Raw genomic sequence first — 27,145 nt, forward strand, 5'->3', positions numbered from 1 at the left:
TCAAGGACCCCCATGAATTTCCATCAACCCTGTTTTTAGAGCTCTGTCCACCTGAGATTTTTCTGAAAGCTTTCCCATCTCTTGTATCTGAAGAATTCTGTTTTCATTCACTAGAAGTCCAGTTCAAATGCCTCACCTTCCCTGTGAAGTCATCCTGACTTCCCCAAATGTGGTCACTCTGTTCTGTACCTACAGAGTACTTTGATAAACACCTAATTATGCTTTGCCTTGTAAATACAACCTACCAAACTATACTAGGATCTGAGGCTTTGTTTTATTCAGTCTCATTTCTCATAGTCAGTGCTTAGAACATGGTAGATACTCAAGAGATGAATGAATGTCCACCATCAGGACCATCCAGAGTTCGCAAGGCATAGCATTGGCAAGAAGATTTATAATCAACTTGATGAAACCAACTTACTTGAAGACCAATGGAATCCTAGCCACAGGAATATGCCCAACTCCCCTCCTCACTCCCTCTGAAACAGGAATGAGGGAGATTCTCCCTTGACTGCCTTCTAGAAATGGGAATGAGTATGCAGGTGGAGCTGATGTCTTTGGGGGTGACACCACCAAAAAATTAAACTAGTTTTCAATCTCATGTCCACTGTGACCAAACTAAAGCACCAGACATAGAGGGTGTTGACAAATACTTGAAAAATAGTTTTCTGATCTTTTCCTTCCTCTGCTCATCAGCAAATGAACCCAGAGTATGAAATTTAAACCAAGTCTCCAATAACCTGTCCTTTCCTGTTACTCAGCCTCACTGGGAAGTCATCTGGGTCTCTGGCAGTCATTTGCTGTTTGTCCAGCCTTTCCTGTTTTGACAGAACACCTGAGATGCTGATGACAGGATCACCTACAACCATGATGGCTCATCTTTGATACTAAGGGAAAAGAAAGAGTCCTGGAAAGCCACTGTGTGAACCTTTACAATTTTATTCAATGGATGTCAGAGCCATAACTGATATACAAATAAATCAGGGAAGTCTGGAGTGTGAATTGATAGGATTCAGTAGGACCATCCTAGAACATATCTCTGTGTGCCTCAATACTGAGCACAGCTACTCCAGAAAGAGATGGCCCAAAGACACAACCCTTTTCTTCCCACTTCAGAAAGCTCCAAAAGGGCATACTCTCCTAGCCCCCAGCCTCACTCCATGAAAATAAATACAGGGCTCAGCAAGCAAGAGACCAGTGGGTTGAGCTGCTTCCTTTCCTTGCGTACTCAAGCCAGAAGAGGTTAAGAAGAGGCTGGGGCTCATAAAAGAGCCATAGCATTTCAAGGTTGGAATGCATTCTACCAAACAAACACTCACCCTCCTTTTCCAAGACAATAACCATCTATACTGTATTGTTAGGGCCAACAAGTCTCTACCCTCATTCTCATCTCCAGAGGCCCAAAGACTTGAACAGTATCCCTGTTAAGGCCCCAAAACCCTTGTATTGTAGAAAAATCAGTTCATTTTTAGGGGAAAATTAAGTTATTTTTCCCATGAAATCAAAGAGAGGCACCTATGTCACTCGCCTGTCACCTGCCCAGACACCCAGGACTTTCACAAGTATGACTGGAGAGGTGGGGCCAAAATGAAGCACTGAGAAGCAGTAGAGCTTCATGACCAGGCTGCCTGGTTATGAACCCAGGTCTACCACTCACTAGCCGTGATCAAAAGAGAAAAAAATCCTAGGACCTACCTCATGATTGCTAAGATTAAGTTAATCTACTTAAAACACTTAAGTGCTATATGTACTCCACAAATGAAGAAGTAGAGTCAGTGTTTCCTTGAAAACATGCTATCACACATTCATAAGAAGTTTCAACATGATGGCAGAAAATGTTAGGTTGAACCATATAAACTTCCAACATTTGAACATTTTTTATTTACAAAAATGGCAATTTCATATGGTTAAATCAAATAGGTATAAATAAGGATGCAAAGCAGTGCATTTTAATTCATCCTAGGTGCCTAAAGAAGCTAAGACCTTTTTCTTTTTTCTTTTTTGGTATTCTATTTTTATTTTTTTAAGGTATAATTGATATACAATATTATATTGGTTTCAAGTTTACAACATAGTGTGTATACAACTCTACAGTTATATACATTAAATGCTCACCCCAACTAATGTAGTTATTACCTGTCAACATAGAAAGATGTTACAGAACTACTGACTGTATTTTCTATACTGTACTTTCATCTTCAGACTAACTTATATTAAGCTAAGGTCTTTTACAGAAAGCCTTTCAAACCACTGTTAAAAAACAAAAAAAGTAAAAAAGGATCAAGTATCTGTGTGGAGCTGATCTTTCCTACCCTGTTTGGTCTGCAAGACCTTGAGAAGGTTGAGCAACCTTGGCTATTTGGGGAGCTGATAGGCTGCCAAGCTGGCTCCCAGCCACCATCTATTACTTTGAAAACTATAGCTTCAAGGGCTATTAGGACCATTTGCAAAACCCCAAGCACCTACAAGAAGCTCAAGGGCCAGGGACCGGGAGAACTCCACAGCATTCTTCTAATGGTGCCTCGGCTTGCAGGGAAACCACTTCATGTTTATGACACAGTCACAGTCCTAACCAGCACTATCTGGATTTCAGCCATTATTTCAGTTGTACCTGGAGTCATTTAAAAAAAAAAAACTAGTTTAAAATAAGTTTCAGAGACACAACACTGAGCATCTTTTTACCTTAGGAAGTTTTTCCACAAGTTTAAAACCTTTAAAAAGTAGAGAGAAAGCCGATTCACTTATTTAAAAGTTGAATTAAGCAACACAGGCCCTATCTGTGCTATCTTTGCAACTTTCTGCCAATCTGTAATCATCTCAAAAGAAACATTTTAAAAGTTCAATTATAAAAAGACCCAAGAAATGACCATTTGGTAAAGAACAACTTTAATCAAAATTTTTAGATTTTTTTCTGACCTATAAACTAAGCCTATTTAGAAAAAAATATCCAGAAGCACTTATACTTGTCTAAACATTTGACTCCATGTTAATGCATGAACTAAGTGAAGGCTTATACTAAGATTGTCAATCAGCCTTATAGGTAGGCACACAGATGATCTGATTAATTTGAGTTTAGTGGCCATGTTTCAGCTTGATTTTTTTGTTTCACTTTACTCAACACCAAAACTATTTATCTTCTCCACTTTTCTTCAACACTAGTACCATTTGTAAAGCCCAAAACAGAATTAGCTCTAAAGAAACTAGTAGTGAACTCTTCAACACCAGACCATATAATTTCATGTTTCTCAGCTAAAATTAAGAGTGCATCATGAAAGAACCTGAAAAACTAATAGTTCCTCATAATGTCTCCTTAATATTTTATGTATATACAAGGATGTGATGGGGCAGAGGCAGATGGCACTACACCGTCTCAGAACATGCTTCCTAATGTCTCAGATCAGAATCAGGGGCACTTTTTGTCCCCTGGCATTCTTATTTAATGTTATAATTAACTTAATAATTAGAGAAATTAACTGAACTAAAGATCCATCTAGCACTTTTCATGGGGACTTTGCTGGCTCACGTGTGTTAGAGAAGTTGATAATATTTTGCCCTAAAAATATCCTCACCCACAGAACACTGTTCTGGTTGTTAACAACTCTCTTTTCTAGAGGCAAGAGGATACCAGATGATTCTGTGAGTAGATCTTTGCATGAATATATATATATGGACATAACACAGACCTCTAATAGTGACCACGCAATTGGGAGTAGCAGATGGCAGCTTACTGCGCATTACATAAGATAAAAGAAGTATAAACATCTACCCAACTTCAATATATCCACCCAAGTTCACAAGAGCTTCACAGTTTGCAGAAGTGTGGAGTCACTAGTGTGGAGCTAATGTGGTTTAATGGTGAAAGCATGACCTCTGAAGGCAGAGAAGATTTATAAAAAGAATAAGGTACTTAATTTCTTCAAACCTTGTTTCCTCAACTTTAAATGGGGATGATGCCAATCCAAGAGTTGGGCACATAGATGTGTCATTTATAAGGTCAAGGGCATGGCTAAGATTCTCATACAAGGCTTAAAAAAAAAAACTCATAGAAAACCACATGGCTTTAATTTGTACTCTGAAACTCAGATTATACCACTAGAGTATGCATGCCACACAAATCAAAAAAAGGGGAAGAGGAAATAAGAACTTAAGTCTGTTTGGCTTCCTCCTGGGTGGCTCAATACTATCCTTTCTAAATGAAGAACAGCATGGAAATATACTCATGTTTTAATAGTGCTAAGCCTCATTGTTTTGGAATATGTGTAAACTATGAGTTCACCATAGGAAATGCTGCAGAAATGTCACACAAATATTCATGAAAATTACATGTTGCCAAGGCTTTTCACTTGAAGCTGTGTATAAAAAAAAAAGTGACTAGATGCCAACAAGCCTGTAAATCCCAAGGGAAGAGGCCCTATATGTAGGCACGCTGATCCTTTTAAGAAGTGAAAACAGGGAAGTTGATAGAAAAATTATAGAAGTACAAGAATTCCAGTCCAAAGCTAGGTAGCATAAAACAAATACACTGTGTGTGTTGTGTATATATGCAACTCAGAAGACCCTGGAGGACATCCCTATCACAGTAATAACAGCTATCATTTTGGAAGATGAATTTTATATTAATTTTTTCCAATCTCAATTTTTTAAAATAGGAGGAAAGTGGGGTTAAAAGGGGTTTGCTGTTCAAAGCAACTGAGTCAACAACTGGTAAAACTTAAATTTAAACCCAGGTCTCTCTACCCCAAACCATGCTATGCTCCTATAAGCACAGTACTCAACCTAACAACTTATGTTCATAATCGAACCTGATTAATAAAGAGTAAGCTACATTTAGTTACTTAGCAAACACATTTTTTTATCTTTTTCAAAGTAATTAAAGTGTTTTAAACATGGTGATTATAAGAATGAACTCTCAGTCATTTAAAAAACTTGGTTATCCCAAAATGATTCACCCTTAAAGAGTTCAAAAGAGTCAAGAATTTACTGTAACTTGCATGTACATCTGAAAAAAAAAATTCATTCCTTAACTCTATGGAACTATTTTAAATACAGAATGCAACAACATTACTGGAAATTCTTTTACTGAGGGTTTTCTGCTTAATATTCTGATAATATTCAGAATAAAAGGTAAAATGAAGATCATTTGCCTTGTATTTTAGTGACAAAAAAAATATTGAGCAAAGTCAGCAATTATTTCAACTTCCCACACGTACACTGCAAAAAAAAAAAAAAAGGTTTCCTTTGAAGAGTCCTGTGCTCCTCTTATCAGAGAAATTGGGGCTGGGAAAGGGGCCTCAGAACTATGATATTGTACTCTAACTGCAAAGGAGCAACCTTTTACAGATGAAGAAACCAAAGCTAGGAGGCCTAGAATGACTGAACTATGGTAGCAAAGATCCCCAGCATGAATCCAGGTACCTGACTCTACAAATTTAGTGTCAACTCTGGATCTAAAGACCAAAGGAAGAGCCTGACATCAGTCATGTCCCATCAGCATCCCCGTGGGTTTGCAGGCAATTCTCCATGCGAGGCAGGACAATGATGGAGGTAGGGACTAGAGGAAGCTCAACCAATTTAAGTCTAGTCAGTCTGGAGCAACTTGCTGTCTTACTGGCAAAAGATTGCTGACAAATATGAGAATGATCCAGAATTAGATAAAATCCAAAAAGAGAGAAACTACTCCTGGACAAACATAATAACTATATGCACAGATAAGCTACCAAATTAGAAAATATGGACTTAAGATGTTTTACAAGGAACATTTGAATGATGAAATTTGATACATCTTGGATGGAAGTGGATTACTTTGATATGAGAGATAAAGAAGACAGTAGACCTACATTTTCATAGAGAAAAAAAGACATGCTAATACCTCCTGAAGAATATATCACCATTTCATGCTGGATGAAAAGAACTGTTCTTTTCCTCTGACTACTTGCTAGAGAACCAGTATGGATGATTTTGATGCGCAAAGAAGGGTATGTGAAATTTTTGGCACAGGCAGCATAGTGGTGCTCTCTAGAGACTTATACACTACTTATAAAAGCCATACACATAACTGAGTAGGAAATTAATAATTTCCTCTTTGCTTTTTTATTGTGGACTCTAAGCTGGTTATCTTTCTCTTGCAAGACTATTTTATCAGAATATTGTTTAGTGAAAGGAACAATAAAACTGATTTTTACATGGAAGGAACCATGAAAATGTGGACAAATCACACTGCATTACTAGTTTTAACTGTGGTTATAGCACCGGATTAAAAGACATTTAGGAGTAGGAATCAGATAAACCTGGTGACTAACAGTCCATGAAAGATGAGTCAAAATAAGCCCCAGGATCTGGCTTAGGTGACCAGTGAAGGTGATATGAAAGGGAGGTTAAGATAAAGTACAACTTTTAAGGGAAAAGAGGAATTTGGTTTTGCTTCTGTCTGAGTTTGAGTTATCTAAAACAACTGCCAGTTTACAAAGCAACTAAAACCAGGGTGTCAAAGAGGTATCTGTACATCAATATTCATAGCAGCATTTATTTAATAGCCAAAAGGTGGAAGCCACATAAGTGTTCATCACAGATGAATGGATAAACAAAATGTGCTATATACATTCAATGCAGTATTATTCCGTTTTTAAAAGGAAGGAACTTCTGATACATGCTGCAACATGGCTGAATCTTGAGGACATCATGCTAAGTGAAATAAGTCAATCAAAAGTTTGAATACTGTACTGATGGGGTTCAGGGGAGGCTGCCCCAAAATATGCCACTTCGGCACATAGATTAAAGTTACTTAAGAAACAGCCACTGCAGTAGGATACTCTAAGCCTCCTCTACTCTCCTGAAAGCAGGAAATAAATTCCCCTTGTGAAAGGTACTCCCCCTTCACCTGGAAGTAGAGGGCATCCATATCACCAGAGAGGGAATTCAGGGCCAAGAAGGCTGTACAAACAAACCTCATTACTTCTTCATTTATTTGCTAACTCAAGCCCAAATTTGCTTTGTCTTGTCAATTCTTTCCAAATTTATTATTTCCCTCTATAAAAGATATAAAAGTTGCCTGCTTTGGTCACATCTTTGAGTCTCATATTTTTATGACCTCCCATATGCACAAAATTAAATTTGTTTTCCTCCCGTTGATCTGTCTTATGTCAATTTAATTACTATACCAGCCAAAGAACCTAGAAGAAAGGAAAAAATTTTCCACTCCTAGAGTATGATTCTACTCATATGAAGTACTTGAGTAGTCTAATTCATAGAGACAAAGTAGAATAGTGGTGGCCAGGGGTGGGGAGAGGAAAATGGGGTACAGATGTTCTTGGATGATACAATGTTTCAGTTTTGCAAGAGGAAGAAGTCATTGTATAGGTTTGCACAATAATGTGGATGCACTTAACACTACTGAACTGTAACTTAAGAATGGTTAAGATGGTGAATTTATGTTGTGTAATTTAACACTATTAAAAAAATTTTTTAACTGCCAGTTGAGAAAGTCATGGTAGACATTTGATGTCTTTATCGGTCTAGAAACCTCTCATCTTGCATGATTTTATTAGGATCACAGATCACAGCATCCTGCCTGCCCCATCCATGACCCAAGCCTGACCAACCACTATCTACCTACAGGACCAAAGGGTGACCCAAGCAAGACTCTCAGTCTTTCAGGAATGGAAGCCAGAAAAACATCCTCTTGGGACAGCCACTTGTTCTCTTCCAAGCCATTTATAGAGAAAACCTCACTGTGGCAAGAGGAGTCCAATGACAGGGAAACAGAAACAAGGAAGACTCCTAATGAAGGGATCAAGCCTTGATATTACTGAAGCTCATGGATTCTCCCTGCCTCCTGTTCAGAGGCTCTAGTTCCTAGGCCAATAAATTCCTCACATTTTTCTTTCTTTCTTTTTTGGCTTAAGTCACCAAAAGGGAACTAATACAGACATCCTACAAAAAAGCAATTTCACTGAGCAACAGGTCTCTGAACAAGAATTTTCTCTCCATAGCTCCCTTTGGATTCTATCTGCAGTCTCATATACCTTTACTAGAACAGTAATAAACAGGTTCATAATTTAGTGAGTACAATTTCAAATTTAACATAATCTTTCCAGTTGGCAAATATATCATGTTGGGCCAGAATACTATTATATTTCTGAAGGAAAAGAAGCAGTATCAATCTGAAACTACACTAGATAATACACAGAGATATACAATGCATAAAAGGTTTATACAGAAATAGATTTAGAAATATAAATGCTTCTAAATTACCTGAAGTATAACATAGAAGAGAGCACCTAATACTAACCTGAAACTGAGGCTTTGGATAGAACACTTAAGTCAAAGAACAGGAGGATAACAGATAAGATCTTCTATCTGTGCCTTATTTGAAGGACTTTGCCCTTTTCCCAGTTCTTCAACTTAATGTTCTATTAAATATAGATTCCCTCGGTTTAGTTTTCACTAATTATCAACAAGGTCTAATTTCATTAAATATAATAAATAAACATTTATGACTGCCTAGATATAATGGCTTTCTTGTATGAACCAGGAGAAAGGAGCAAATAATGTACAGAGCATAGTGCTAGCTCTGCAGACTTTGTCTGAATTATGCAAGAGGGTATCTAAAAAGCTGTGATGCTAGGAATAAAAGTCAAACCAGTTTTGCATCTAAAATCTGAAAGGTTCACAAAATAAGGCTGCAAAGAGATGCCTGAAGCAAATCTTAAAAGTGAACTGCACTCCCTATGAAGTGCAGTTATGAGCTTGTTGTCACAAGTCTTTGCAAAGATAAACTAGCCCTGTTGATTTCACTGACGCAGACCTGACAAATAACTTCAGAACAGCGGAAATACTATCCATGTGAAATCTTTATAACCACTCATCAGTAAAAGACTCAACTCCTGAAATTGCTTCTAGGCTTCAAATCTTTATCATGAAAGATTAGCAGCCAGTATTTTAATTGTGAGGGGGAAAAAAGAGACTATTTTACTTGGAAGGGTTTTTCAAGGTTCACTGCAACACACCTGTAAACACAAAATGATAAAGTTTGGCTCTCCCACAGTATTATCTTCCAGCTATTTAAGGTGGCTTCCACCTCACATATCCAAAGTAAATCTTGGGATCTGGTGGCCAGAATGTTTATAGTGCTCTGGGGAAAATCTAACTATCAGTAACACTGCTCAGGAATCCCAAAGTCCCTAGGACCATAAAAAACCTACAGAACTTACTGTCCTAAAAAAACAACTGGGCAGCTTTATGATGTTTCTGTTAAAGTACAGTGTGTGCTTTTTAAATCATGACATAGATAAATATCCAAAATCTTAAAATGTAAAAACTTTCAGACAATTCCATCTATAGTGTGCTAAGGAAATAACCACAAAAGTACACAGAAATGGAGGCACAAAGATGTTTATAGTGGAATTATTCACAGTAGGAAAAACAAACAATATGTATGTTTCACATTAGAGGGTGAGGTGAATAAACTTTCACTCATCCAAACTATGGAAACCTACGTGCCATAAAAGTTATGTCAGCCTAAACAAACGTTATTACCTCATGGGAGTAAAACTGTGAGGAATCACTTGGTGAAAAAGCCGTATTACAAAACAGCACTACTTATTTTCTATGATCTCCTGGGAAAAAAATTCTTTTTAATTTATAGGTCTATATATACATGAAACAATGTCTGAAATAATTAATAAACCTTAAAATACTAACAAAAATCTGAGTGTCAGGTCTTAGAATTTTTATTGCTTAATTTTTATAAAATGCAAATAAATTATTTAATTTCTTTAGAATACTAAATAAAAATTCAGAAGAATTCAGGAGTGATAGCTAAATCAAGTGATTGCCTTGGAAGAGCCAAAATTAGGTTTACATCCTGACTTCTCTAAAATGCAAGAAAGGCTCAAAGAATTTGCATGAAACTATAACTATTTGCTGAACTTGCTGAACATAGATTAATCACGTAAAATTAATTCAAAAGTAACTCATCAGAGAAACAACTAAAATTGTTTCTAATATCTATAGAAACTAACATCAGGGTAGATCCCATAAAATATGTATCTTTCTTGTATAAAATTGAAATGTTACAATTATTTTGAATGAAGTCTGTAGCTTTATAAGGGCTAATTAAGAAAAAGGTCAAAAGAGAAAACAAAAATTTTTCTTTCCTCAAAGGCCCAATCAGGGTTAGCATACTGTATGCTTTGAGACCCCCGGTTTCAGCCATAAATACCTTGACTGAATTATTTCCTCAGGCTTCATTCTAAGTAAGAATGTACTGAAAGTAGGCCCTATTGCAAGAACAAGACAAGGACAGGTAATTCTGAGACAGGTATGTGTGCTCAAGACCTTGACCATGATCAGAAGGCAGCAACCTGAAGACCAAGTCTCTGGGAGGCTCTGTGGAACCAGGAGGCAGAAGAGGGGCCAGTGAGCAGCTGGACTTGAGCAGAATGCAACGGAGTGGGGGCATTATATGCTGCGCTGTTCCCCCAAACCAGTCAAGAACAGTACAGCCATAAAGCACAGTGGGAGAGTACAGGACTTGGGGCTAGCTCAAAATCATCTCTCTTGACTCAGTTGCCTTAAGTCAATGAAAGCTATACAAGAGTACTTTTTTTCTTAAACCTGTAACAAGTCCTGAACACTTTGTTTTTGCAGTTCTTAATATAATTATTATCTCCATTAAGGTTTAATTAGGCTAGGGATTCTTTGTAATGCTGCTTTTCTTCTGATAAAAAAAATGGGAGTCAAACAAATAGGTCTTCCACAAGACAAACCCACAGTTAGCTTCTTACAACTGGCATTCATGTGTTCAATAATATTTTACTATCTGTTCAACAGCAGGCACAGGCTGAACAGGGATGAGAAAGGATCAGAGGGCCTTGGTCCCTAGCCTCCTGGATCTCCACAGTGTGGCGAGAGCCCTGGGGAGCAGCTTGATCTCTCTTCTCTCACATGGACTGCCCTTTATAATGTCCAAGGTAATGGCTGGACCCCATATAATACTCATTTCTCTTAAATAATCTCTAAATCTCCTACCCATAAACACACTTAGACTTCTCAGAACTATCTGAACAAGTGGGTAGTTTCCTAAATTTTATATGTATCATTTTATCATGCAATCACAAATGCAGCAAGATGCTCTTTCAACAACACACACAAGTGGTGGCTCACAGAGATCTTGGGCAAGTCACAAAAGTGCTCTGATTTCTTAATTTTCTCCGTTGTAAAACTGGGGAAGTGTCCCTGATTGACTTTGATTTCTTTGAACTATTAAAATAATAAGATTTTATGATCATTGTGTGCTGCAAATCCTTAGACAGCACTTGCTACAAAATATCTAAAAACTCAGAACCAATATGCTGGAGTTAATGGCAGAACTTCTCCTTGATCTCCTAAAACCATTAGAGCTATCAGTTCTAACCCGAGAAAAGTAAACAAGACTCCAAACCAGAAAGGAACTCGTTTGACTGCTTTCCTTGCCTCCCAATAATCAAAGCAGTCTTCTCCTAAGTGTCTGGCTCCCAAATTCCTTTAAATGTCTCAGTTCGGTCTAGCATAAGCAGTATTTTCATCTGATTCATAATTGTGTGGCAATATTCCTCTTCCAAATTTGCCTGACCTTACTCCATTGATTTTTTAATTGAAATATATCAAGCATACAAAGTAGTATAAAGAACTGTTGATTTTTAAAGAAGACTAAATAGGCCTCTTCATAGGGTTCCTACTATGTGCCAAACACAATGGTAGTGCTTGGGGATAGAAAGGTCAGCCACAGGTGAGGACAGCAGCTACGCAAATAACTGCAATGTGTACAAATTCCAGAATGTGCCTCATTAAGGCATGACACATGAGCCTTTGAAGTATACCAATGCAGGTAACACACTCAAATGAATATGTTGGTAATCTCTAGTTTATAGACAGATTGTCTTTAAAAAAAATTAATTCCCAATTGGTTTTTTGAAATGTGGATGGTTAGGTTTTAAACCCAACACACAAAAGACCAAATTAACACATAAAGCATCTGAAACATGCATCTGCTTTGACAAAACAGAAAACATTACTGCAGCCAAAGAGAACCAGGAGTGATCTTCTCATCTCGAAAGCTGGAGCTTGAGGGAAAGCAGAGCATAGGTTTAAAAAGGTGTGCAGATGGAGTGATGAGATAGTGCCTATAGGCTCTAAGACAACTAAGCTCAGGGATTTTGTGACCATGAGCCAGGTAGGCTTGGCTTCAATCACACTGAGGTTTCCACACTTAAAAACTGGGTGCCTTTAAACATGTTATTCAATCATCCTAGGCCTCGGTTCACCAATCAGAATGTTTGGCACAGGGAAGATTCAATAAATTTTAAAGTTTTTTTTTCATTTGCTTGAGACTGCATGGCTTTCATCTCCCTTTGTATAAAAGTACCCTTAACACAACAAGTTTTTATTAGAAATTGTTCACTTTCCACATAAACAAGAAGTTTTTAAGTGTCTAGGCAAGAAATGCACAAGAAAGTGGATTGATTAGAGTGTATTACACATGAGAAAAGCACAGCCTGAATTAGAATGAAGTAACCAGAAAAGGACTGAAGACAGAGGGAAGGACAGGTATATAATGTACAGATGATTCTTTTCATTAAAGAAGATATGAGAGGGAATTTCAGGGAATTTCCAAATGACTTTTGGGCTGTCTACACAATGAGGAGTAGAAAGGAGAGATACTAAATAACAACACTGTCAAACCCTTATAGGGTGCTGGTATACACACACACACACACACACACACACACACGTGCTCATTTAATCCTTAAAACCATATAAGGTGGTGCTATTATTTTTACAGGTTATATATATTTTGCAGATTATTATATATTACATTTTACAGATGAGGAAACTGAGGCACAAAGAGGTTGAATTACTTGACCAGTATCACTCATCCAGTAAAATAAATCAGGACTCAAACCCACAGCCTCTGGTTCCACATTTGGAAGTCTGAATCACTATCTTATACTGATACTGTTGCAGTAGTGGGAACCCAGCCATTTACATAAAGGGGTTTCCTACATCAGAAGTTCTTAACTTAAGTAATATCTGTTTATACAGCTCCCACTTATAAACATATACACATTATATAATCATTTACAGATTCTCTGGCAATGTTCAATATTTGGAAAGTAGTGGGTAACTAAGACTTATTAAATGTTGAATCCCAGGCACTGTTGTGAGCTCATTTAACCTTCACAAAACCACCTTTGTGATAGGTACTTTAAATCTACTTTAAAAAGTAGGGGATCATTTATGAGCCCGAAGTCACAGCTAGTAAGTGGCAGAGGACAGCCTCAGAACCAGCTCTTCCTGGTTCTAAACCCAGCATGCATTTCATAACACAGCTAGTATACTCAGACTCAAACAGGTAAACATGGGACATGTTATATAATAACCAGGTATATAAAGTAACAGTAAATCAAGTTTGATTTAAAACGTCAAAAGCATTTCACAAGAAAATACTAAACTGTCTTTAGGATAGCTATGTGAACCCAACTGCCAGCTCCACCCTCCATTCCCCACTCCCTCACTCCTGCCCAAAACACCCCATTTTCAGATCTCTTTATTACTGAGCATTCAACAATACCAAACACAATATAGGTCCACAGAGGCAGTTCTCCAAGGGTCTAAAACGGACTCAGAAATATTAGGTTTGAAAGCACAATAGGAACAAGTTCCATAGGTTCTCATTTTCAATGCCAATGTTTGCAAAAAAAATGGTGGGGATAGGGGGTGGAGGAGATAAGTGACAAGACAGTTTTAAGAGAAGGGTTTTCCTATACCTCAGTAAAGCTGGGGGGTGGGGGAATAGGAAAGCTTTTTGTTTAATTCCTGAGCATTTAAAATCTAAAGTCCAGCTCTGCCATTTATTAGCCTTGTTTGCTCATCTGGAAAAAGATGCCATTAAGATCCAACTCTCTGGCTATCAAAATATTAGACATAAAATTGCAAAGCCCATACAACAGCTGACATACAGTAAAAGTTACTGATCTTGAATTTCATTCTTTTGCTCCCTTTTTTCCCCATTTGGGAAGATGTGCCACACAGCCCACAAACCTGGGAAACGTGATCAATCCCAAGCATATTAACCAAGAGATTGTAAGACACTATAAAGCTTTTCTCATTTTCCACTAAACCCACATCATGATTCCCATGCTGCCAGAGAGCCTTTTTTTGCTTGTGTCTTCCAAAATATTTATTATCTCTTTTACCATCTTGGTGTCAACTCAGGTTAGGTAAACCTAGGGGCTAGTATTATTTCTTTTTCTATCACCAAAAAAAAAAAGTTGAGGCTACCTACATGAATATGAAAGACATACAAAAGAGCCATTCAACAAAAGACTTAATACATGTGACAAGTGATCTGATGGGAGAAAGACTGAGGCAGGGAGAATATTGTAAGAAAAATGGATAGCAACCTAAAATGAGCAAGTAACTTGACTCTGAGCTTTCTGGCAAGGAAACATTATGAATTATAGACCAGTCTTCTTATTTTTCTGTTTTATCAAAGGAAACATCAATTCCTAAAGAGGAACATCAATTTGCCTTAACTTATTTATCTAAGCCACTGATAGGACCAAGAACATAACCAAAGTCTTCCAAAATCCTTGGTGATCAACCCTCTAAACTCCACTTCTAGGAATTTACCTAAAGGAAAAAAAAAAGTCTGTAATTCAAAAAGACATACGTACTCCTATGTTTATCACTACATTATTTACAATAGACAAGATATGGAAGCAACCAAAGTATCCATCAATAGATGAATAAAGATGTGGTACATATACTCAATGGAATATTATTCAGCTGTGAAAATGAAAGAAATCCTGCCATTTGCAACAACATGGATGGACTTAGAGGGTATTTTGCTAAGTGAAATAACTCAGGCAGAGAAAGATAAATATCCTATGATTTCACTTAAATGTGGAATCTAAAAACAAAACAAAACAAAATGAACAAACAGTAAACTCACTGACACTGAGAAGTCACTGGTGGTAACGATTAGGGGAATAAAGAGGCACAAAATTTCAATCATAATGTAAGTTGGTTGTAGGGATGGAAGTGCAGCACAGAGAATACAACCAATGGTTCTGTAACATCTTTGTAAGTTAACAGAGAGTAACTGCACCAGATGGGGTGAGGATTTAATGATATGTGTACAGAAGCATGCACTGCATGAGTCTGCATTTTTTTTAATGTGTATAGCTAGATGCTTGGAAAACTAGGGTGGAAAGAAATCAAATTTTAAAATGTCATGGTATGCATGTCTCATGGTTCAGACTGGCAAAGAATACACAGACCATTCACCTCTAGTGAATGTTAGTCTCAATGGGGACAAATTCTTTCACACAGTGTTAGTAAGAGGTTAACTGGAATGCAATTTATGAAGAGCTGGTGGTCTGGTTAAAACATACCCTTTGCCCCAAGGAAAATAAAATAAAATAAGACAAACAAAATCTTTGGTGATCTTTCACAAAAAACTTTATGTAAGAATCAAAGATTTAATTTGATGAAACTGCTTTCAGTAAAGTGTCTCCACTTTGAACCTTTAAAATTGCACATCTCCACAGAGGATTTAGCATTTATTTAATACACACCCACGTGTCTACTGTGAAAGGGGGTATTACAATGAATGAAACAATCCCTGTCCTCAAAGACCTTGGGATTATATACTGGAGGTAAGTCTACAGAAGAAGTGAAGAACAAGGCAGAACACCCACACTTCCAAAGTACTATGTGTATATATTATCTCTTGCTGGGGGTGGAAGGTGGGGTTCACACACATTTGAAGGAGCCTCAAAAACTACAGAATTTTGATACATGGAAAGCATGAGGCACGGGCAAAGCACTTTTTTTAAAAAAAAGAATGCAGAAAAATATGAGAAATGTTTGAGACTTGAATGCAAAACAGCAAATAATTTATTTTGACACAATGTAGGATAGAGTAGAATAAATAATAAGCTGAAAATTTGAGGTCTTATCACAAGGAGCCTTGAATACCACACAATGGTGGAATTTGGACTTTTCTCTGTAGGTAATAGGTGCCTCCAAAGGTATGTAATCAGGGAAATTCTATGACCTGAGTCAAGCTACAAGAAGACCATTCAATGTTGATGTGGAGGACAGACTAGAGGGAAAAGTCTGGGAGTAGGGAGACTAGGTAAGATTACTGTGATCACCCACGTAAAAGAAAGCTAGGTTATAGGCAGGAACTGGTGAGAAGCACCAGAGCAACATCCTGGCAGCACTGAGAGGGCTGGCCAACTTGTTGGATGTGGGGTGGGGAAAAAGAAAAGGGAGAAATCAAGATGAATCTTAAGGCAGGGGTCAGAAAACTTTGCCTGACATGCCCAATTAGGCCTGTCGCCTGTTTTGTACCATCAAGAAGCTGTACAAGTTTTTACATTTTTAACCAGTTGGAAAGATATATTTTGTGATAGGGGGAAATTCAGATTTCAGTGTCCATGAAGTTTTATAGGAATACAACACACTCATTGGTTTATATATTGTCTGTATCTGCTTTAGTTCTACAACAGCAGAGTTGTGTAATTTGACAGAGGCAGCATGTCCCTCAAAGCTGAAAATATTTACTGTCTTTCCCTTTAGAGAAAAAGGTTTCTGAACACTAGTCTAAGGTTTTAAGAGGGGAGGACAGAGATGGTATTGACAGGAACCAAGAAATTGTATGTCTCGGTCAGAAACAGAGATGATACCAATTTTGGAGCAGATAAATGGGAGGCATCAACAAGGAATCCAGGTAAGGGATCCCAGATGAAATGGGAAGAGCAGCCCGCCATGGGGCCTCAGAATCTGGTATTTCTCCTGCCTGTTACATTCTTCCTGATCATGGCATGGCCTAGCTCCTACTCATCACTCATTATCTAATCTGAAGGCCAATGTCACTTCTGAGGAGGCAGCCCTTCTCCCACCTACCTAAGCATTCTCTACCCATCACATTATTAATTTTCCATACTGTACTTACCACCTGAAATTATCTTTTTTATCAACATGTTTAACATCTTAGAATGTTGGCTCCTTAAGGACAGGGGTCTTGTTGCTTGTTCCCCACTGTGTCCCCAGTGCCTTAGAGAGCACCTAAAGCTGCTCAACCAGTGTTTGGGGCCATAGTGGGTGGACAAGAGGGAATACGAATAAAAGGGGACAAGTGGCGCTCAGGTGAAAAGGTCATCTACATATTTTTAGTAACAAATGAGATCTGCCATTTGCAGAACCTTTAGGAAATTCTTCATCAGAGAAAAAGGAGAGACACTTCACTGGAAAAAGAGGAGAGATAAAAGAGGAGAGATAAAAGAGGAAGAGAAGTCACCAGAGAGAAGAGAGCAGAGACACAGAAAGGAAAGAAAGAAGTATCGTGTCTCAGAAGCCAGACAGCAGTGGTGCTTAGCAGAGTCAAATGTTTTTAATAACAAGAGCAGAAAACAAGATATCAAAATGTGACAGCAAGAAGGTCACTGGTGACCTCAAAGGAGCAGTCTCAAGAGTGTGGAGGTGACAGTCATTTGCAAAGGGTTAAAGAATGAATGAGTGGGAGGAAGTGAAGACTTTCAAGGCATCTGGCAGCAGAGTGAGCAGAGAGAGGAGGTACTCCCAGGGGCAGCAGGAAGGGAAGTAGGACCCTTCTTTCTTTTTTTCATACAATGACTCAAGTCCCATCATGTCACTGCCCTGTTTTAAAGCCTTCAATATCCCCTGCTATAGTATAAGGCCCAAAATAATATGAGTCCATAAGGCTGTGCTTGATCCAGTTCCTGCCTACCTCACCAGTCTGCACCTTTAGCCTCTCTGCTCCAACTGCAGAATGTTGGTTCTGCCTCAGGTCCTTTGCACATGGTATTTCCTCCAGCTAGAATAGCCTAGCTAACTCTTTCATCCTTCAGATTTCAATATTTTTTAAAAATGTACCACAGAGATTCTTTTTCTTACAACCCTCCCCCCTCACCTCTGCTTTATAGCAAACTCTCAGTACTTAGCATAATTGTAACAAACAGGTGTATAATTGTTGAATTACTGCATTTTCCACTAGCAAGAAAGCTTCTTGAGGGCAAGAATCAGACTTGTCTTGCTCTCAATAATACGTGATCTACAGATAATTGCTAAATAAAGGAATAAACACAAAAACCTGGGAGTATTATTGCAGCCAGTTGCACATCACAAGTGGCCTACTTTTCAAGTCCACATCAAGAGGGTTTACAATTTATATTTAGGCCAGTCCAGCTTCCTCCCACCTCCCCCTCCTACTCTAACCAACCTGAGTGCATGGTCATTCTAAACAAGCAAAAAGAAGGGGTTCCTTGGAGATACTACCATATATCAAATGATTCTCCCAATCAGGTAACTGATAAAGTGATTAGCAGACCTGCCTGAAGTTTTACAAATGGCATTAATGGAACAAAAATCAGTCAGAATGTTAGGCATTCTGTATTTTTTTTCAAGTCTATGTTTTGTGAACTTAGCCCTAAAATAAGTTTGGTGTATGGCAAAAAATAGTGTACCTCTTTAGAACATGAATCACCTGTGTGTGATCCATCAAGTTAGTTTAATAAGATTTTTCACTGGAAAAATCTACATTTTGCAGATTGTTTTTGCCTTGATTTTTTTCTTTTATTGTTACATAAAAGATTTTAAACTTCACTAATTGAAAAAAATTGCTATGAATTACAGGCCTGGTACAGTCTGAGCAAACTGACTGTGTAAATAAGCCTGCAGATAAAATTGTGCTTAAATTAACTGTTGTCTGTTCTAATACCCTTAATACCTTTCAAACACCACTAAAAACAAAAGCACATTAATTACAAATTATTCTTATCTATTTCTACTTAATACATTCGAATTTGTCAGAGCTACCCAATGTACCTGAAAATAACAGACTTATTTTTTAAATACCTACAGATCAGCCCATTCACCACTGGAACTGGACTTCCCTACGTTCTGCCCCTCCACAAATACAAATTAGGGAGTTCTGTTGTCTTTTTCCTTCTCAAATGGACAGACAAGAAAAAGATACAGATAATTCCTTTGCTTTCTAAGCACATGGGGTAAGAATAACATCAAGAGCTCTTTTCCAATCAGGTAGCGACTACTGTTCTTGAGAATATGAATAAATGCAACATAAATATCACTGAGAAAGAACTAAAGATAAGAAATATGATTAGGAAGGAGGGCTGACTTTTTGTACAGCTTTATAGTTTGGGTAAATCTTACTTTAACAAAGCACAATACATGTATGGAAATAGAATCTGATAAAATAGCATTCAGGGGAAACTAAATATTTAAGAGTGTCCTTTATCTCTTATTTTCCCTTAAATAGCAAAACTCCCTCGCACATTACCTAATTTATAAGATTTTTAATTTCCACACAACTCTGAAGACACCATTTTCCAAACAGGTCTGACAATAGCCCACCACTTGCTAAATAAACTGAATGAGTGAGCTCAACACAGTATCTTTATACTGACTTTCCCAGAAGTCTGATACACTCCTACCAAATTATATACCTTGTTTAGCATTTAAAGCTAAATTAAAAGCGCCTTTCTCATTTTTTCTTAAAAATAGAGTAAAACCTTATTTATTTATTACCTTTGGTGCTGTCTACATAATAAGCTCTTCTAGATTTAAGTGCCTTTAGTTTTTTGATTTATCCATTTCTAATTGAAGCCTTTCAAATACAGAATTTATCAGTTACTCTTTGTTTGGCATTTGGTGGGTCACAGTTCCCTACCACCTTAAAGCATTCTGAATATAATTTGAGCTGTTTATTTTGGTTTTCACACAAAGCATATTCACCAATAAAAAAAGAAAACTAACAAGTTTTTAGCTCATACTATGTGCCTGGCACCATTCCAAAATATTTAGACATAGTCATCCAATCCTCAAAACAATCTTATGGTAGGTACCATCTTTACCTTCATCACATGGATAAGGAAACAAGTGTAACTTTGTCCACATTCTCACACCTAGGATCAAACCAAGCAGTCTGGCTCCAGAGCCTCAAAAAACTCAGATTATGAAAAACAAGGTTAAAATAGTTCAGATCAGGTTAGCCAGAGACAGGTAAAATTCCTTAAGGGAGGAACAACCTAAGACAGGCACAGTCACAGTGGGGCCACCAGATGAGAAATTGGGGATCAACAGAGGTGAGGCTTAGAAGCTCACCCCCCTGTTTGAGAGAAATCTTCTGCATCCGTGGATGTTTTGTTGCCCTTGTCTAGCTTGGATTAATACTTAGTCTATAGGCACACACCTGATCATCTACATTTGCCCTCTTACAGCACTAAACTATGTTTTCTTCCTTTATCTTGCATCTACCTACCACTTCAGCATTTTATTTTAAAAAATAATAATAATAATAAGGGAGAAATGTGGAATTCACATATAAATCAAGTATAAAAATCAAACGAATAATCATAATTGACCTGATTGTTTATAGTTCATGATGCGTGATCAAAACCAAAAGTTTCTGTGATGACTGCCCTTGCACTGTTCACCATGTAAGAACTTGTTCACCATGTAAAAACTTGTTCGTTATGCTTCAGAAGATTGGCGACTGTTGAGAATTAGGCTTGGGGTTGATTAATGATTGTGCATTGAGTCCCCTATACAGAATTTTATTGTCGTTAACAACCATATGATCAATAAATATGAGAGATGCCCTCTCCAAAAAAAAATAGATCAGATCAGTCTGTTTTCTATCTGGGGGTGTCATAAGATGACCATTTAGTCTCCCTCAGCTGGCTTCCAATTGTTACTACCTTCTTCACAGTCAGCCATGGCTCCTCTTCCCAGGTTTCACAGAAAAGGTCTCCTCTCAGACTATGTTAACTCTTCCCCTGAAAAGTCAAAAGCACCTTTTGTGGAACAAAGATTCCTCACAAGCTTTTCATTCTGAAGAAAACCTCTTCTTTGAGCTTGTCCTGTAACAGTCCCGACAAGAGCTTCTTGCTCTGGGCCCATCTCCATCCACCACCTGCACACCTTCTGACCCTAAAGTTGCCCTTTTCCGCTAGACACCAGACCTCTCTCTCCTCATTTTCATTATGCTCCACAACTTGACCTCTTATTAATAGCTTGGTCATTATTACCAATATCAATTACTGTACTGTTTTCTGACAATGACACCTTCTTCCTAGGATATTTACAAGGCATCTGCCCCTCCACTAAATGGCCCCACCCAGATTGTTTCACTTTTTAAGTCACAGTTCTGCTTTTCATAAACCTGCTCCACATTGACTTCTAAGATAAAAATTAACACTGCCTGCCTCACAGAATGTGCCTTCCTGCAATCGTCATCCTAACTCCTATCTCTTACATTTATTGTAATTAATCTCCTGTTGATTTGAAAACCAGTTAGACTGACTGTCAACAAATCCTTTTAAATTAATAGCAAGTCAAAGTAGGTTTTATTCCACTGTAAGGAAAGCATATATGGACTTCATGACTTCTATTTTGGCTCTAAGCATTTCCTGTTTCCTGCAGTTTTCTGGATAGTTGATAAGTGGTGGATAAGTAAGGAATATTTTCTGTGATGGGGAAGAGGAAATGAGTAGCACAATGATCAAATAAAACTGGCCCTTTATAAAATTATTAGAACTCACAGTTTTTCCATTTGCAAATGATGTTTTTCCTGAGCTCAAGAACTATGAGTGGCTTTCCATTCAGTCAACACAGGCTACATTCCCTGACCTTACACTGCTCACAGAACTGTGGATAGAGTCTCAATCTTCACATCTGGACCCATCCTCCATATCTGACTTCACCTCCTTCTGTTTCCCAGTAGTCTGATCTAGTCACAGTGGCCACCTACAGGTCTGTGACCTATCCCATGTACATACCCACCTTTGTGCCTTTGCTCATGTTGTAGTGCTACCTAGATTTCCTTCTAATCCCCGAACAAGAGAATAACTACTCACTCCTGAAGGCCCAACTCAAATGAAACCTCTTCAGAAGAGCATGGGGCAAGGGCTCCAAGCAGGGGTCCCAGGGTTCATTCCCATACAAACTGCCTTATCCACCTGCCAGGAACTTAGCTACCAAAGAGATGGTTGTATATAGAGAGTGGGTTAAACTGTAGTATTAAAAAAAGGGGGGAAGTACTTCTTAATCCTCAGACTTTAAAGGAGTTGAGATGAAGGTTTCTAGGAAACATTCTACAGTCTCAAAGTAGGATTTACTTATTTGTATGTGTATAACCTGCAACTGAGAAACTATGAACGAACAAGTCCAAGGGTCCTGCACTAAACGGTAAACTCTGTAAGGGCAAGGATTTTTGCCTATTTTGTTCTGTTTATTCACTCCCTGAGACTCACAGCAAGAACTCAAGAAATATTTACTGAATGAATAAATGAACAAAGTGTTGTATTAATATTACTGTTAAGTAAATTCAGTTACCACAGATTATAAATATACCAACAACGACCAGCTCTGTTACCTGGCTAGAGTAGACTTAAAGAAATTTTCGTTATGCTTCTAAAGCAGGTCTTACCTTGGGACTGGGCAATTTACTCAGAGAGCACTAAGGAAAAAATGTGTGCCCACTGCCAGCTGCTAAGAATCACAGATCATAAAACTTTAGAAGTAAATATATCATTGAAATGAACTTAATGTTTTATGCTTCCTCGTTGCCTCAAACTGCCAAAAAAAGCTGGTGCACTTCAGGGGGAAGAATACTCATAGGAAGCAGTTTCCTGCCCCTGAAACCCGGTCATTTCAACATGGCAGTTGTTTAAAACCCCCTGCTACCATAGGGTTTTTTGAAACAGGAAGCAATAGTGGCACACGTAGCTGAACAGTGGGGAGAGCAAGCAGCAGAGAGGAAACAAAAAGCCAAGCAAGAAGTGAGAACAAGGCTTGGAGGTAAGCCCACAAAGTACAAAAACAATAGACCTATCTCCCTAATGTCTCCAATAATGTTATTCACCCATACACCATAATTATGGAAAAAGAAAATGAAGGGCATAGAAACAAATTATCAAATAGAACTAATACCATTATCTCTAAAGTTTCCTACTTTTAACAAATATAACGGTGATATTAGTAACTATATGCTCTTTTTCCCTAGTTAACTCTTCTTCCAATTTTAATGACTCCAACAGAAAAGAAGTTGCTAAGAACTTGATTGTCTTTAAATGGGAAAGGGAGTAGACTACAGATGACTTTTCCTCTACTTTCCACTTTCTTTTATTTTCTACAGTAAGTTTTCCACTTGTTATGATGAAAAAATAATCTTTGTTTTACAAAACTACAGGGCTAAAAAAGTTAACGTTTCAATAATAAAACTACATTAAATAAATTCTTTACCCCAAACAATGAGTAACAAAGAATTCAGTAACACCAAGCCAATCTTTTTGCTCAACATTATTGCCTTAATGTCTTTCCTCCTCAACTACAATTACTTCTAACCATTTATAAAAAAATCATGTCTTCATAATAGGCATAATTTATAAAGTACTTCAATTTCTATGCATTATTTACTTGATTTTCCCTGAAAACTTTGTGAGATGGTCAAACTGGATATTTTTATCTCCATTTTATAGATGAGCAAAGTGGGGGCCTAAAGGAAAGTGATTTGCCAAGACAGAAACCCAGATCTTCTTGCTCCACACCTGGCATTCCAAAACAGCATTTCTCAAGCCTAGTACTACTGACTTTTGAACCAGGAATTCTTTATTGTAGTGGCCTCCACCATGCATTACAGATATTTAGCAGCATCCTTGGCCTCTACACACTACAGAAGCCAGTAACACTGTCTCCTCCTACCTGTTCCCCTCCCCCAAGTTTTAACAACCCAAAATGTCTCCAGAAACTGCAAGTAAATCCTTGGGTAAAAAATCGTACCCAGCTGACAAAAGAATCTGAGTGGTTCCCTCGGGCATCTCCATTTTATGTCAAGATTCCACATACGACTGAGCCACGATAAATCACAGAGCCATCAGATGCTGCTTGCTCAGTGAGATTCAATTAATTAGCCAATTCCCTATCCACTAAAACAATTTTTAAATGTGAAAATGAACAAGAAAAATTTCCTTGTACAAATATTCACATTTCAATGATAAATCTTCTAAAAGCATTACCTTATTAGAACATAATAAGGATACACATAACAAAAATACATAAAATGATATGTGTTTGGGGAAAAACACTTATCAGAGGATTAAATCGAAACACTTATCTTGGTCTTTGCTAATAAGACAGTTATACTTGTTCCCTCTACAAAAATAAGCATAAACCTATACATGTTCTTAATATTTGCTTCAGCTGTGTTTCTGTCCAAATATGTATGTCAAAGCTCTTCAAAAGAAATTAAGTGATAACTTGGGAACATTAGAATTGGTGGCCTGCAGTTGAAACCACTAGTAGTTGTGAACCCAGAATCGAAACTAGCAGACCTCACAATATTTAGAAGCACTTGGTTTAAGTTTCTTCATGCCATTTAATCTGTCTTTATTCCTACAGAAACAACTCCACCTTCAAAATTCCTTATTTCCACCAGCTTTTTAGCAAATGTCTAATTGAAAACATTTTGCAACCTAACTCCCCTTAACACCTTAAATCGGTAAAAGGTAGACACCAAATGATCAGAGAAATAATTACAAGTATAGCATTAGCCAAATTGATGTTAAGAGAGCCCAAATTGCAGCAAAGTGAAATGTAGTTATATTTTTTGAGAAATACTTGGACTTTTTATTTACATATGTATAATGTAATTATCCTCTATCTTTTCCCAGTGGTAGTAAGTAGTATATTGTGGAATGGGAAAACTAAATTGGCTTTTATTCAATGTGGAGAGTCACATTACAATTCTAGAATTAGAAAAATACATGTTTTGGAGCTATTTAGAGAAACTAAGATACTGTGAAAGTGCTTATTCAATATGATATGTAGAATTAAGAAAAGGTTGTGATGATTCCTATTCATAATGTCCACAGTTACTCAGGTATGATGTACCTACATCTTTAAATGTGATCTAGATCTATACATGAGATATCTTCTCCATATTACAAAGCATATTGTACCCCAAGTGTCTGGTACCCTCATGGTTGCCATTAAAATTCACCACAAAGTACAAAAGAACACACTGATCCTTCAATGAAAATGACTCCCCAGTCTTGGAAAACATTAGAGTCACCAAAAGCAAAATTAAGAAACACAAAAATGGAGTTTCGGAAAGGGAGGAACAAAGATTTAATCAATATAAAATGCTCATTAAAAAAATTTTTTTCCACCATGTGCTTGCCCATAATTTAAATCTTTTTCTTTAAAAATAGCCAACGAAGACTCCATGATCACATCTAATTGTTTCTCCATTATACCTGTCACTCCCTGAAATAAGTAATGACAATATTAAACAGCTGTAAACTCCTGCCAGAGAAAAACCCTATGACTCTTTTAAAAAAAGAAGGTTAATAGCATGTATCCAACCAGGGACAGAAGACAGCTTACGGCCACGTATTAAGAGAAGTGGCAGGAAGGACCGGGTCCTCTTCCCCAAGGACACACTGTAATTCAGGGAATATACTATTTTTTAAAACATGCACAAACACCTGACAATAATCACACCTTTTATCAAGTATCCCTACATTAGTTCCTTGGTAACCACAGATCAAAGGAGCCCACATTCTCGGAACCTTGCGAAGTGACTTGAGAGGGGTGTTGACTAGTCCTGCTAAAGGGACATTCTCCCTTTGATGCTAGACGACAGCGCGCGGACAGGGTATGAGGAGTTAGAGCGGGGGCCAGAGACCAGCCCCGGTTTCGATTAATCTGTCCTTTTCAAGTAGGATTCGCATTTCCCCGGGTGGCTCTCTCTCACTGTTGCTCTTCCCTGGCCCTCTGGCCCAGGGTGCATCTTTCGCCCTTCTCCATGGCTCCTTAGAGACAGGGTCCCAACAAAACATAACGTAAAAGGGAAGGGGGGATTTCCTGAGTCCCCAGAACCCCTCATCCACCCCAAACATGGCTCCAAATCCCTTCCCTCGCTGAGAGAGCAAAGGAGGAAAATGGAAAATGGCTCAGACCCTCAGCCTCCGTCCTAAAGCAAAAAAAAAAAAAAAAAAAAAAAAAAAAAATCCTCCCGCCCCCCGGGCAATTGTGCCAGAAAGCCAGCGGTCAAGTTCTCAGTGCAAGAGCGAGGGACGTCAGACCTCAAGCCCGCGCCTGTATCTCAGGGTGGTATAAACAGGATGTCAGCGCGTTCCAGGCTTGTTTATGAAAACTTGGTGTGCGCTCTGGGGGAGGCGGAGGGGAGCCTTAATGTCCCCCCGCTCCCCAATCTGCCCGCCGACGGCCGGCTCCGCTCGGCTGGAAATCCCCCGCCTCCCCCGCCCGCACCCGCCCGCCCCCAACCCGCCAGGCCCCCAGGTCCAGCGCCGCGCGCGCCGAGTGGCCGGGGGCATGCGGCTCGCGAGGACCGACAGCGGCAGCCGCGCCTCCCGCCAGCGCTGGGCTCCGCGCCCCTCGTCCTGTCGTCCGCGGCCGCTGCAGGCTTCTCCACCTCCCCTCAGTGACACTCACCACTTCCGTGTGCGCCTGGGCCGGGGGCTCCGGAGCGCTGCGCTGGTCCCGCGGCCCGCCAGCCAAGCGGCAAGCCCCGCAGGGCCCCGGCGTGCGCGCGCCCGGGGCTGAGGAGGGGGCGCGGGGTGGGCTACCAGGGGTTGGGCGCAGACCCGCGATGCGGCTGCTGGCTACTCCGCGGCCGCCGCGGCCTGGGCTCCGCGACGCACCCGCCTCCCGCCCCGCCCCGCGGCTAGCTCCGCCTCCAGCCCGCAGATAACCCTACCTCCTCGTGACGACACCAGCGGCCGCCCAGGAAAGTGGGGGCGGAGGTCGCGGTCGAGGCGGCGGCTACTCCACGGGTCGGGACACAGCGCCTGCAGCCTTCCCGCCAGGCCCCCATCCGGCTTCGCTCACGCCCCCGCCCCCGCCCCTAACTTGCGTCTTCTAGAAACACCAACCTAAGGATGGTACGTCCGCCAGGGCAGAAAGTACAACTAGCAGGATTTGGCCATTGGCTGGCCCCTGCCAAGTCTGGGGTGCCCTCCACCACATCTTCGAGCACTTATCACAGCCTTCTGCCCCTTGTCCCCACCGAGTAGGGGGCGAGCTTGTAGAG

At 39.0% G+C, this 27,145-nt stretch overlaps 1 protein-coding gene across 1 annotated transcript in view; it reads right to left on the reverse strand.

Moving 5' to 3' along the window:
• Positions 1-26,766, reverse strand: part of JAK1 (Janus kinase 1) — a 133,231-nt gene extending 106,465 nt beyond the window's left edge. Inside the window, exon 1 of the mRNA XM_037024378.2 lies at positions 26,548-26,766. The gene's annotated coding sequence lies outside the window, so the exon portion shown is untranslated. The remainder of the gene's footprint in view (positions 1-26,547) is intronic.
• Positions 26,767-27,145: the final 379 nt, after the last annotated feature.

Source organism: Manis javanica, chromosome 4 (genome assembly GCF_040802235.1).
Source record: "Manis javanica isolate MJ-LG chromosome 4, MJ_LKY, whole genome shotgun sequence".
NCBI lineage: Eukaryota > Metazoa > Chordata > Mammalia > Pholidota > Manidae > Manis > Manis javanica.